The sequence below is a fragment of the Onychomys torridus genome, chromosome 6 (assembly GCF_903995425.1).
Source record: "Onychomys torridus chromosome 6, mOncTor1.1, whole genome shotgun sequence".
Classification (NCBI taxonomy): Eukaryota; Metazoa; Chordata; class Mammalia; order Rodentia; family Cricetidae; genus Onychomys; species Onychomys torridus.
This window is the reverse complement of record NC_050448.1, coordinates 129,435,316-129,449,895: the sequence shown is the minus strand read 5'-3', so window position 1 is coordinate 129,449,895 and position 14,580 is coordinate 129,435,316.

Here is a 14,580-nt window from a genome sequence, read left to right as displayed (position 1 = left end):
AATGCTGATTGACCAGTAGCCAGGCAAGAAGTATAGGCAGGACAAGCAGAGAAGAGAATTCTGGGAAGTGGAAGGCTGGAGAGAGAGACACTGCCAGCCGCTGCCATGACAAATAAGATGTAAGGTACCAGTAAGCCACAAGCCATGTGGCTACTTATAAATGAATAGAAATGGGTTAATTTAAGATATAAGAACAGTTAGCAAGAAGCATGAGCCATTAGGCCAGTTTAAATAATATAAGTGTCTGGGTGTTTATTTTATACGTGGGCTGTCAGACTGCAGGGCTTGTTGGGACCTGGAGAAAAAAACTCCAGCTACATGAATCACCATGTGGTGCTGGGAACCAAAACCACATCTTGGAAGAGCAACCAGTATTCTTAAGCACTGAGCCATCTTTCCAGTCCTTTCCTCAAAATTTTATATGTGAATTTTCCTTGGTCTCATATCTACCCCCAAGGCCTGTCATTTCTGGCAGGGAAGGCAGACCATAGAATATCTAGCATTATCATTACACTTAAAAAATAAACACAGATGATTAGATAAGAATGTTAGACATATTTACAATTACTTAGATAATATAAGGACATGGATGAAGTTTTTTAATTTATTTTTTAAAAATTTCATTTTACATACCAATCTTAGTTCCCCCTCCTTCCCCTACTCCCCATCCCCACTTCCCCATCCCATCCCCTATCCACTCCTCAGAGAGGGTAAGGCCTCCCTTGGGTAGTCAAAAAGTCTGACATACTAAGTTGAGGCAGAACCAAGCCCCTCCTGCCTGTGTCAAGGCTGAGCAAGGTATGAATGTGTTCCAAAAAACCATTTCATGTACCCTAGATAAGTCCTGGTCCTACTGCCAGGGTCTCCCCAAAAAGGTCTAGTTACATAACTCACCCACATTCAGAGGGCCTAGTTCGGTCCCATGCATGCTCCCCAGCAGTCAGGCCAGTGTCCATGAGCTCACATCAGCTTAGGTCATCTGTCTCTGAGGTTTTTCCCATCGTAACCTTGACCTCCCTTGCCCCTGTGATCCTCCCCCTCTCTTCAACTGAAGTCTAGGATCTCAGCCCAGTGCTTGGTTTTTGATCACTGCATCTGCTTCCATCAGTTACTAGATGTAGGTTCTATGATGACAAATAGGGTAGTCACTAATATGACTATAGAGGAAGGTAAATTCAGGCACCCTCTTCATTATTGCTAAGAGTCTTGTGATGCTGGTGTCATCCTTATATATTCCTGGGGATTTCCCTAGCACCAGGTTTCTCCCTAACCCCACAATGGTTCCCTCTACCAAGATATCTCTTTCATTGCTCTTCTTCTCCATCCCTCCCTCCACTTGGTTATCTCAGTCCCTCCTGTTCCCATCCCCCATCCCTTCACTTATCCCCCCCCCCCCAGTTTACCCAGGAAATCTTAACTGTTTTCCCTTCCTGGGGCCCTCCATGTGTGTCCCGCTTAGGGTCCTCATTTTACCTAGCTTCTCTGGGGTTGTGGATTGTAGCCTAGTTAATGGATGAAGTTTTTAGCCCTTTAAAAAACAAAATCACCAGGTGGTGGTGGTGCACGCCTTTAATCCCAGGACTCGGGAGGTAGAGCCAGGGGAATTCTCTGAGTTTGAGGCTAGCCTGGTCTACAAAGTGAGATCCAGGACAGACACCAAAACTACACAAAGAAACCCTGTCTGCAAAAAACAAAAAACAAAAAACAAAAACAAAACAAAACAAAATCTAGGTTGGACATATAGTTTCAATGGAAAACATTTATTTCTGTACTTTAGAGAACAGAACTGGTCTATTGTTAATCTGGTGTCTTTATGGGAGAATGAGGACCTGGGGCTTCTTATTTTGTTACTTGCTGACATCATACCCCATCTCTATATCTTAGGTGAAGGCTATAACACAATAAATTAACAACTCACTGAGAAGTTAGTAAAGGTGAGTGCTGCCAAGTCTGGCAACCTGAGTTTGATCCCCCAGAACCCATATGGTAGAAGGAGAGAATTGATTTCTGCAAATTATCCTCCGAACACACACACACACACACACACACACACACACACACACACACACCAAAGTAAAAACATACATACATCCAAATATAAAATACAAATCAACATCTCAGGGGACAAAAAATGAGGTTATTGGAAATTAACACTTAAAGCTCTTAGTATGACATTGACTTCTGCTGTGGGATGTTCTGTATGTCAAGTGTGTTGATCTGATTGGTTAAAATAAATAAAGTGCTGATTGGCTAGTAGCCAGGCAGGAAGGATAGGGTAGGCAGGACAAGGAGGAGGAGAATTCTGGAAAGTGAAGGCTGTGGGAGGGAGATACTGCCAGCTGCCACCATGACAAGAAAAAGATAAGATACTGGTAAGCCACAAGCCACGTGGCAAAGTATAGATTAATAGAAATGGGCTAAATATAAGAATAAGAGCTAGACAATGGTAGACCTGAGCTAATGACCAAACAGTTTAAATAATATAAATATCTGTGTGTTTATTTTACAAGTGGGTTGTTGGACTAACAGGGCTTGGTGGCACCTGGAGGGAAGCTCTCCAACTATAGACTTCTAAGAGGAAAATCCATGGGGTGGATTCATTGGTACTTCTTTAGTTTGGTTTATTTCTGCAAAGCTTCCCAATACTTTGTTAAACATGGTCATGTGGCTTCTTCTATTGTTACTTTTATGTCAGGACGAAGTGCTTCACATACATTAGTAACCATACTTGATGTGTGAACATCTTTTAAAAGATGCTTAATGTTGAATTTTTTCATCTAGAAACTTAAGACAGGCATTCATTTATTTTTAATTAAGAAAATTTTTATTTATTTGACCTACAAATCACAGATCCCTCTCTTCCCTCTTCCTGCCCCTCCAGCCTTCCCCCCCCCATTCCCTCTTCCAACAAGGTATGGCTTCCCATGGGGAGCCAGCAGAGTCTGGTAGATTCAGTAGAGGCAGATCCAAGCACCTCCCCCTGCCTCCAAGCTGTGCAAGGTGTCCCACCATAGGTAGTGGGCTCCAAAAAGCCAGCTCATGTACCAGGGATGGATCCTGATCCTACTGCCAGGGGCCCCTTAAGCAGATCTCAACTGTCTCACTTAGGACATTCATTTATTTAAGCCCCTCTTTTAGATCAGCCAATGAGGATTTCTTTCTTTTTTAAAGAGATTTACTTTCTTATTTATGTGTGTACATACATGCAGAGTCCAGAAGAAGGCATCCGGTGTCCTCATCTATCACATTGAGCTGATTCCTTTGAGGCACAGTCTTCTTCTGAGCTCCAGTGATCCTCCTGTCTCTGGGATCTGGGATCCAGTCTGCATGATTGTGCAACCAAAGCTCTCGCCTGTTGAACCATCTCTCCAGCCCCAAGTTTTCATTGTTACCTCATTGACAGCTTTGGTGCAAATCTCAATACATTTGTTTGTTTCTGTGTGTTTTATATTGTCTGTTTATATTTGACAACCCTTATGCATTTCTCAATACATCTGTTTCTTAAATGTTTTATATTGTTTGTATTTGGAATAGAACTTTACCAATATATTTTATATCTAATTATTTATTTTGAAGTGTTAGAAAATCCTTGAACTCTTCATATGGATTTTATTACCAGAAGTCTTAAATCTTACCAGACTTTCTTGACGGCCATGTCACTTTCTAGTTTCTTCTTTTCCATTATCTCCAGAAATAGTGTCATCTGAAAGTAAAAATAATTTTGGCATTTTGAGTACAGTGAAGTTTTAGATCCACTTTTGTTTCCTGCCTTGCTTTCTGGGTAGAAATTTCAAGTCAGTGTTAACCATCTGTTGCTAGAACATTCCTTACTTTCCCCTTGGTTTTCAAAAGAAATGCCAGTGTGTTGTGTAATATTCCTTTAGCTGTGTAAAGGTGTGGTACATTTGTTTATGCTGCATTTGTTTAACTATATAAGGATGTGTGTTTAATTATGTCAAGATGTGCTGCATTTGTTCATGCTGTATTTGTTCAATTATGTAAAGGTGTGTTGCATTTGTTTCATCTTGCCTGCCTAAGGCACCTGATTGGTCTAATAAAAATCTGATCAGCCTGGGGTTGGAGATTTAGCTCAGTGGTAGAGCACTTGCCTAGCAAGCACAAGGCCTGGGGTTCGAGCTTCAGCTCCAAAACCAAAACCAAAACCAAAACCAAAAATAGCCAATAGCTAGGCAATGCTGTTGGGCAGAGAGAATAAATAGGAGGAGAAATCTAGCCTCAAAAGAATGAGAAGAGAAGAAGAGGGGGAGCAAGGGAGAAAGGGAGAAGGGGAGAGAGACATGCCTGGGGCAAGAAGCCAGGCAGCTGCCAGCCACACATGAGAAGCAGTGAAAGTATAATGTGATGTAGTGGATAGCCATTCCAGGCTTGGCCTGGAAGTTCCAACCCGCACTGAGGCTTCGGTAACGGTCATGCCTACAAGGCAGGGCTGAGAGAGGACACTGAAGACCAGAGTTCAGTTCCGGATAAGGGGGCTCTCTGGGTTCCAGGACCCTGGACGCTGGAGGTAGACCAAGCAGAGTTCTCCAGATAGCACCGCTGGACTGTGCCATACCTTTGCCAGACCCTGCAACCTATCCCTCCATTTGTAAGTTACCCCACAAAATAAACCTCCCTTCTAACTATATGGAGTGACCTTAATAATTTCACCAATATCTGGTGCCCAACGTGGGGCAAATTCCAAAGGCCTGGACGGCTCCCACCCTCAGCCTCCTCCCCACCTGGCGGGTACCTAAACCCACCTGCAAAGTTCCATATAACCAGGGAATGCCTACACGGTTCCATTCCTGAAAAAGGGAGCAGCTAGTCCAGTCTCAGTTCCCTAGCTTAGCCCCCAGACCAGCAAAAACTGTTGTGACTGAGGTTTTCCCCGACCTCCCTGAGTGCCGGCTCCCCTTTTCTCTTCCTTCCTTCCTTCCTTCCTTCCTTCCTTCCTTCCTTCCTTCCTTCCTTCCTTCCTTCCTCTCTCTCTCTCTCTCTCTCTCTCTCTCTCTCTCTCTCTCTCTTTCTTTTTCTTTCTTTTTTTTTTCCCCAAGGAGTGTAGTATGATGATGATTACCATGGCATCACTCTGGATTGGGTAGAGTTGTTGTTGTTGGGGCCCCATCTTCCTCCTCAAGACTTCAGAGATTATTATTGGAAAAACTTATTTTTTATCAAAATGGAAAGTTTGGATTTAAAGATGACATGACATGTAAGAAAGGATTCCGAGAAATCAAGAGTAAGCATGGAAAGAATTAGAATCTTGGGTTTAAAGAAGGTATAACAAGAAGGTATGATTCACTTAGCCAGAGAATTTTAGCTGGACCCACCCAAAGTGGGAGAGAACTCTTTCACTTTTTATTGATTTGTGGATTTCACATCATGCATCTGAACCCACTTACCTCCCCATCCCCTCACCTCCGCCGTCTGCCCCACAAAAAAATCCCACAAAACCCCAAAACTAAACAAAACAAAAATCTCAGCGTGGAAGCTGTGGTATGGCCCAGTGTGTCACACAGTATACCCCTTAGTCCATACATCTTTAGTTGCAAGTATTCTTTGCAATGGATCATTGGCCTGACTCGAGGCCTCTGGCTTCTGCTACACTGTTATTACTGGGCCCTCACTGGGACTCCTCCTGGATATCCTGTTGTCTTGTGTCATGGAGATCCTGTAGCTTTGGATCTGCAGATCCAGCCCCTTTACATGCTCCAGCAGTTCGTAGATGAGGTGGATGTTGTTTGTGAGCTACCTCATGTCCTGGCTCTGGGCCTAGGTGAAAGCTGGGTTGTTAGCTCACCAGCTTTCCCTGATTGTTCGCACCTGGGTGAGCTCTCCAGCACTGTCTCACTAGCTCATCCAGTGCAGCAGGCAGCAAGGGGCAAGGCCTGTGCTCCTGCTCTCATGCCCTCAGTGCTCCCGCTCTCATGTCCCAGTGCTCCTGCTCTCATGCCCCCAATGCTCCCGCTCTCATGCTCCCAGTGCTCCCGCTCTCATGCTCCCAGTGCTCCCGCTCTCATGCTCCCAGTGCTCCCGCTCTCATGTCCCAGTGCTCCCACTCTCATGTCCCAGTGCTCCCGCTCTCATGTCCCAGTGCTCCCGCTCTCATGCCCCCAGTGCTCCCGCTCTCATGCCCCCAGTGCTCCTGCTCTCATGCCCCCAGTGCTCCTGCTCATGCCCCCAGTGCTCCTGCTCTCATGCCCCCAGTGCTCCCGCTCTCATGCTCCCAGTGCTCCTGCTCTCATGCTCTCAGTGCTCCCGCTCTCATGTCCCAGTGCTCCCGCTCTCATGTCCCAGTGCTCCTGCTCTCATGCCCCCAGTGCTCCCGCTCTCATGTTCCCAATGCTCCCACTCTCATGCCCTAGTGCTCCTGCTCTCGTGCCCCCAGTGCTCCTGCTCTCATGCCCCCAGTGCTCCTGCTCTCATGTTCCCAATGCTCCCACTCTCATGCCCTAGTGCTCCTGCTCTCATGCCCTGGTACTCCTGCTCTCATGCCCCCAGTGCTCCTGCTCTCATGTTCCCAGTGCTCCTGCTCTCATGCCTATGCTCCTGCTCTCATGCCCCGGTGCTCCCGCTCTCATGCCCTCAGGTGCAGCTCTCCCACACTCAAACCGCCAGGACCAGCTCTACTGCTTTGTCCACTCTCCCAGTTGCTACAGTTGGTGAAGGACAGGGCCAGTTCTTTGGTTCTCATGCCCCACAAGACCTGCTTTCCCAACTGCCACAGTTGGCAAGGGGGGCATAGTCCCCCATCCATGCCATCACAACAGGACGAGCTTCTGTGCTCCTGCCAACAGGGTCAGCTCTAGTGTGCTCCCCAGGTGAGATGCAGGGTCTGCTCTCCCTTGCACTACAGCCTGTGAAGGGCAGGATCAGCCTTCCTGCTCTCATGACTGGGGACCAGCTCTCCTACCTGCCAACGGGCAAGGGAGGAAGGGCATCTGTTGTTCAAATCTTAGATGGTCTTTTAATAAAAGAAACAAAAACCAAAAAACCCAGAACCAGATATCAGGGTGGAAGCTGAAAGATCAGAGAAGCAGAACAGCCAGCCACTAATTCTTATCTCTACAAAATCCTCAGCCTAAAGAAAGTGAGTCCCTGTTTCCTCATGCCTTATATACCTTTCTCTGCCCTGGGATTAAAGGCATGTGTGCTTCCCAAGCAAAGGCATGAGATCTCAAGTGCTGGGATTAAAGGTGTGTGCCACTACTGCCTGGCTCTATGTCTAATCTAGTGGCTGGCTCTGTCCTGAGATCCTCAGGCAAGTTTATTAGGGTACACAATATATCATCACAGGCATCTTTCCCTCACCCATGCCACTACAAGGCTGACAAGGGGTTGGGGTAGGATCAGTTCTCTGGCTCTCACACCTTCCAGGCCTGCTCACCTGTGCCTCTGCCAAGAGGGTCAGCTCTACTGTGCTTCCCAGGCAAGGTGCTGTGCCCATTCTCCCAGTCTTATGACCCCAGGGCCAACTCTTTCACCACCTCAGGTTGGGGGAAGGGGAGGTCTTCTGTCCCTTGCCAACTCCACCATGTGGCAGATGAGGAGTGGGCTCTGATCTCCCATGAAATTTCCTGGGGTCAGATCACCTGCACCTGCAGTCAACAGGGTCAGCTCTGCAGTGTTGCTCATGCAGGGTACAGGGCCACTCTCCCAAGTGCTGCAGCCAGTGAGGGGCAGGGTCAGCTCTCCTACTCTTGTGACCCTAGGACCAGCTTTTTCTCCTTGCCATAGGTGGCAAAGGACGAGGGTGTCCCCCCCTTATCCCTGCCACCGCACGGCAGACAGTGGGGCTAGCTCTCCGACTCTCACGACTTCAGGGCCAGTTCACCTGCATCCACACCAACAGAGCCAACTCTGCCATGCTGCCCGGGTGAGGTGCAGGACCACAACTTGGTGCAGCCTTATCCTAACTGTTTTTGGTGGCAAAAGGAGCCATGGACCTTACCACGGACCTCTGCTGTGGCATGGCCATGGACCCAGACATGGTCCCTGTCAGCAGCCCAGGCCCAGGCAACACCATGGCCCCTGGTGGTAGTGCGGCCCACTCAGATCTATATGGCCCAGAAGATGTTCAGCCCTTGGGTACTAAGATGGCCATAGGTGGTGACCCAGACCCCTGATGTCCATATGGCCCTTGGTGGCAATACAGGCCATGAATATCCACATAGACCCTGCAAGAATTCTTTGAAAACGATTTTTTTCTGGTTGTCTTTCTTGTTAGCACACGTGATACTTTCCAGCACAAAAGCTTTATATCTTGCCTCTTTTAGATAATTATTAACTAAAAATCATCATTGCCAACCACAATAATTAGATATTTTAAAATTCTTATTCTTATCACATTAACCTGTTCTTATATAAAAAGTATACCATATTGTATTAGTCACCGGGAAACTTTAGGTTTTTAATTCTCCAGGGAAAGCTGTTACATAAAGGTAAAGGAGTGGACTGTTACATTTCTCCAGGGTTAAGTAGAGCTGAAGCTCTTCTCCCTTTCTAGTGTGGATGGGGTGACTTTTGTGACTTTTCCATTATAATTCAGTGTGAAGCTATCTTTAAATACAACTTGATGTGATGTGCCTGCCCCAGGCAAATGACATTTCAAATTGTGATTCTTTTCACCCTCTAAGCAAGAAGGTCTGCTCTTTCTTGTCGTTAGAGTTATTTAAATGAAGTTAATTTACCAGGTCAGAATCTAAGCTGTGACTTCTCAGACTCTTTCATTTCCATTACAAATTAGGTGAGGCAAAGGTGCCTCAGACTAAAAGACTTGGAAGAAAGACTGGAGTAAAACATTATTAATTTGAACTCCCTTGGTTTTTTAATTGCTGGTCATGTAGGTAAAGGACTTAATTCTTCTGCAATGGAAATCAGTGAGTGTCCATGAGAGAGACACTAGAGTGGCCTTTCTCACCAGTGTGTCACCGCAGAGAGCCCAGGCCACCACAGCTTGACAGGCAGCTTTCTGTTTTCCACACAGGGATGGAAAAGTGGAGCCAACACATGCTGATCATTGCCCACCCCCAGCCCTTCAGAGTGTTCCCCCTGCTTTCCAGTGAACTCTACCTGGCCGTGTGTCTCTCCTGAACTTAGAGATTCTCGGGCTCTAGAAACAGTGAAGACCAGAGCCGTATCCTGGTGACATAGCTCTCATTATTTATTTTTAAACTGATACATAGAAACATATTTATTTGTAAGATGCTATGTGATATTTCAATATATTCGTGCATTGTATAAGTTTAAATCAGAATTAAGTACCTGAAGGGCTGTAGCAGGCCCGAACATGGCAAACCTGGCTCTGGCAGGCCCTGCCCTTCTCCCATTCTCTCTGCTTTGCTAAAATCCATTCATTAGATTACATTCCTAAAGCTACCCACCAAGGCCTAGTCCCTTATTTGAAAACTTCTTCCTCCTGAGGCTGACTACCAAGGTCCAGCAATTGACCTTGTCAAAGTATTGGAGTCCAGCAATCAAAAGCCCCTTTTTGGATAATCTAATTAACATGCCTAATCAAAACAAACCAACTCATTCTAACACAGGTTTATTATAAACTGCCATTTGCCTATGGGTCACTTCTGTCTCCTCCCTATCCAGAAGCAATCCTTCATCCCTCTGGGACGAATATCCCTCCCCATCCCCCTTGTTCCATTTCCCTTCTCCCTCCTCCTCTGTCTCCCTCTTTGTCTCTCATTCCCTGCCCTTTCTTCCTCTGGGGCAAACAAATCTCCTTTGTGCTGAGAACATGGTCTTGATGATGTCCTCTGTTACTCTGGTCCTTTCAGTATCTCTCTCTTGAAGTATTTATCTTTTTGTTGTTCCCAACATATCTTAATATGTTGAAACTTCAGATCCAAATCTCTGGTCTACCTGATGTGTATATAGATGTCAAATTAGCAGCATAATTGTGAAATCAGATGTTTCAAAAAGTACATGTGTCTTATTTCTTCTATTGATGAGTTGACAACTGTGGTGGTTTGAATAGGAATGGTTCCCATAGACTTGTGTGGTTGAATGCTTGGCCATAGGCACTGTTAGGATATGTGGCCTTGTTGGAGTAAGTGTGTCACCATGGGGAGGGCTTGGAGGTCTCATATGCTCAAGATATGCTCAGTGTGGCACAGTCTCCTTCTGCTGCCAAGATGTAGAACTCTCAGCTCCTTCTCCAGGACCGTGTCTGTCTATATGCTGCCATGCTTCCCACCATGATGATAATGGACTAAACCTCTGAACTGTAAGCCAGGCATAATTAAACATTTTCCTTTCTAAGAGTTGCCGTGGTCATGATGTCTCCTCACAGCAATAGAACCATGACTCAGACAGCAGCTGATGGGCTTGGGTAGGAGAGCATCACTCTGTGCTCCACAGTTTCACATTCAGATTTTCCTGTGTTTCAGAGTGCTTAGCCATCTTGGAAGGCATTTCATGCTTCATAAATTAGGATATCTATCTAGAACTAATACATCTTACTCTTACCACTCTATAGACTTCTTTTAACCTTGAGCTAATTTCATGTCTTTCACATAATGCCCTGAAATCTGTGTCTCTAGCACACATTTCTCTTTGAAGCTCAGCCTCCATGAACTTCCACTACCTGTGGCTCTTCTGCTCTTCTCACTCCCATAGTGAGTTTCCTATACAATATGTTCCTTAATGTTTTCCAAATCAGTCCCCTCTACTCCGGCATCTCAGGGACCGATTTGAATAAGGCCCCTGTGTCTTCTTCCGGGATTCTTAAATTAAACCTTTTCTGATGCATTTTTTTCTTTTGCAACTAAGGATATAAAACCCAGATTAGTTTGCTTTTGAAATCATTAATTTTCTGGTTACTCTTTGGTACATAGAATTGTTTGAAGTGTTTCACAGTGGTGTCTGGGCCAGCGTGGATGAAGAGAAGTCAAGAAAGCACCAAACAGGCAAAAACGATGCTGTTTCCCCACTGAGGACTAGAGGAAGCAGATGCAAAGATCCAGGAGGACTTCCAAGGTAACGGGCCAGGGTCAGACATGAAAGTGGGATGGGCTACTGCAGAAAGGAGGGGGACCAGTGGAGGGGACCTAAGTGGTGGCGAGGATGAGCGGAGCATGAGGACCAACAAGCACAGCGTATGTCTGAAACTGTCATGGTGGAGGCAATTGCTCTGTGTAGAGATCACTCCAGGACTGGTCAAGTTCCTCTGAAGACAAGGCACCTGACACACGCTAGTATAAAGATGGTGGCAATGAAAGAACACGCGTGTTTTACAGTTGACTCCTCATGGGCTGTACGTGTTAGTATTGGTACAGAGTGAAGAGGTTCTGGCAGATAGAGTGTGAATAAATCCCCAAGATTTTTATCAGTGTGTGGGGGGGTTTAGGAGGACCAGCTATGACAGTATGAGGAGGGCCGGAAGACATTGTAGTGGGACAGCTTAAGTTTTAGATGACTGAATTGTCTAGTCATATACATACACATTTAAAATAATTGATTTAGCACTATATTTTAATATAAAATTGTATTTATTAAATCTCGTTTTAATTATCCATCTTGTTTGTGTGAAGACTTATAACATAAAGTATAGAAATAAATTATCTCTGACAAATTCTTAGAGAAAATAAGGGTGACTTTTAAAAAAAAAAAGCTAAACCAACCTATTAGAAGTACTGCAAAATGTCTTAGGTCCTCAGAGAATAATTTACTTTATTGACTGTTTCTTGATCTCTGTATCAATACGTATTTTAACAGTTTTAACTAAGGAATATAGCCGTCATATTAAAAGGTAAGTCTTAGGAGAAGCACATGGCAGTGATATATGTGGCTGGCAGTCCCCAGTGTTTTGGTGAATCTGGGTAACATGAGCAGTGAAGGCTTGTGGAAGGCCCAGCTTCCCACCAAGCTCATCAGCCTGTGCTCCCCCAACACACGAGGCTTGCTCCAATTCCCTGCTTACTCAGTCTTCAGACTACTAAAGTTTTCAAGTAATTAGTCCGTTACAAGGCTCGCTTTGAAAAGCTGGGCTTGTCCCAGCATCATGGATATAATAGGAGACAATTTGAGCAACAGGATTGTGACTTTCAGCTTTACTCCTGTGTGATTTCTTCCATCTGACACCCAGGCACTGTTGACCCTCCTGCCAGAACCACATCCCTCTTCAACTGTAGCACTCACTCATGCCCTCCCTAAGGGTCACCCTCCTCCCCACAAAGTCACTCTACCATATCCTGAATCAGGTCCAGGTGATCTGCACCTTGTGTGAGGCTCCTTGGGTATGCAACGTTTCCCTTTCCCCCCATGAACTGTATTCATCTCCCTTCCGCTCCCTCTCATCCACAGCACACAATGGCAGGGCACACATAGGAGACTCCCATAGAGAAAAAGCAGGTGGAGTTTTGAAACCCAGCCAGTCACGTGTTGCCTTGATGAGGACTCTGACTGCCTGAAGCTGTCCTCTGGGATTCTTGGCTCTGTCCCTGGATTCATGGTCCCACCCTTCATGATGTCTGTAATTGAGGGAACCCGGAAGGCACCTGACTTTAGTGCATGCACACCACATTACACACACACACACACACACACACACACACACACACACACACACACACTACACAATTAGTTCAATGCTCCATTCGAGGTTTTTAAAATGTTTTTATTTTGATTCTTTTATTTGAATTTTCCTTTTAATTCCTTGAGTAAACTCTCAAGTATTTTAGGAAGTTAGCTTCAAGTTTATGTTTTGAACCTTAACATCACAGAGATCATCTTTCTGTTTGTACACAGTCACCTGAATGGACATCTCATAATCTCCCTCTTGCAGTTTGCTCAAGACTGAACCATTTTTTAAAATTTTCTTCTCTCTCCCACTCCTTCCCTCTATCTTCCTTCTCTTCTTTAGAATTCTTGCAATATGAGCCCAGTGTTGTAGAATATTATTTTAAGGCATGTTACTTTTGTTTATGTTGCATTTGTTTAACTCTGTGAAGCTGTGTTACTGTGCCTGTCTAAAGCATCTGATGGTCTAATAAAGAGCTGAATGGCCAATAGCGAGGCAGGAGAGAGAACTAGGCGGGTATAGAAGGCAGAGAAGATAAATAGGAGAAATGCGAGAATAGAGAATTGAAAAGAAGGAGCCAGAGGAGGAGGACATCAGGGGCCAGCCACCCAGCTACACAGCCAGCAAGACACAGAGTAAGAGTAAGATTTACAGAAATAAGAGCACAGAAAAAGCCCAGAGGCAAAAGGTAGATGGGATAAGTTAAGGAAAGCTGGCAAGAAACTAAGCCAAGCTAAGGCTGGGCGTTCATAATTAAGAATAAGCCTCTGTGTATGATTTATTTGGGAACTGGGTGGTGGGCCCCCCAAAAGAGCAAGAACAAGTAACAGCTCAGTTAAACATTGTTGGCTTGCATTTAATGGTTTGTCTCTTCAGGCTTCTGAACAGTTCTGGACTCTGCTATGCTGACATCACATCTGAAACGATTCTATCATCGTCGAGTTGTTTCCAGTGCCCATACTTACATCCTTCTCCCTCTTGGCTTTCTTTGTAGCTCTTGTCCTGATTTCTTGTTTTACTTTCAATGCTGTTCTCTTCCACCCTGACATTAGCACAGAAAGTAGTGTATGTCACTATGGCTTGACACGGCAACGTTCGGTTTCCAAAATGTACGTCCATCTTATTGAAAGATGCAGTTAGTTTTCTGGTCATTTTTATCATGTTCCTGGAGCAGGACCCCTAATGATGGTCATTTCCTAAGGTCCTTGACCTATGGTGATCACTCCCAATAGTTAATATCTTCTAAAGAAAGACCCTTTCTGCCCCAACTGCTTGGCACTCGTGGTTCCCCCCACTCCCTCCTAAAAACACTTCACACCCTCCCTCTAGGTTTTCTCTCATAACCACCGGATTTTGTTTATCATCTTTGTGACTTGGCCCATGCTTCTAAAATCATTATTTGTTGTTAGTAATATAATGTCCAACTTATGGCATATACTTCTGTAATTTTTACAGTGTTTCTTTTAACTTCAACTAGTAGTTTTTCAATATGGGAATTATAATGATTCAAAGTGTCATCTGTTGGGGGCACAAAGGTCATTGTGCCCAGGAGCAATAGGGAACCAGGAATGTTAAACATGCAGGGGCCTCTCCTCAATGGGTGAGATAAAATTCCTGTTTTCCAGTCTGTAGACCTCACCCACCTTTTGCTGTAGAGGCAGACTCACTCAAGTCCCCAGAATCTTCATCCCAGACACTCCTTCCCTTGACCTTTATCTTTAGCGATAGAACCCACCCTCATGGTCACATATATTCTGTAAAGGAGTTTCTGATTAGTCACACCTTAAACTTCATTGTGTTACTGGAATTAGAATGATTGTTGCCTGGAAACTTCCCCCAGATTGTACTGTGTTTTCAATATGCTGACAATGAACCACCTGATGACAGTCTCCTAGAAGTCTGATCCAGGTTGACAAAGTCCATCTGAACTGAATTTTCATTCTCATCTCTCGACAGGTATGCTCACCTGCCTGAACACCTGCAAGGTCCACCTCAGTCATCATAAAAAAGCTGAAATAAGCTTGAGACATGTGATGAAATTACCATAG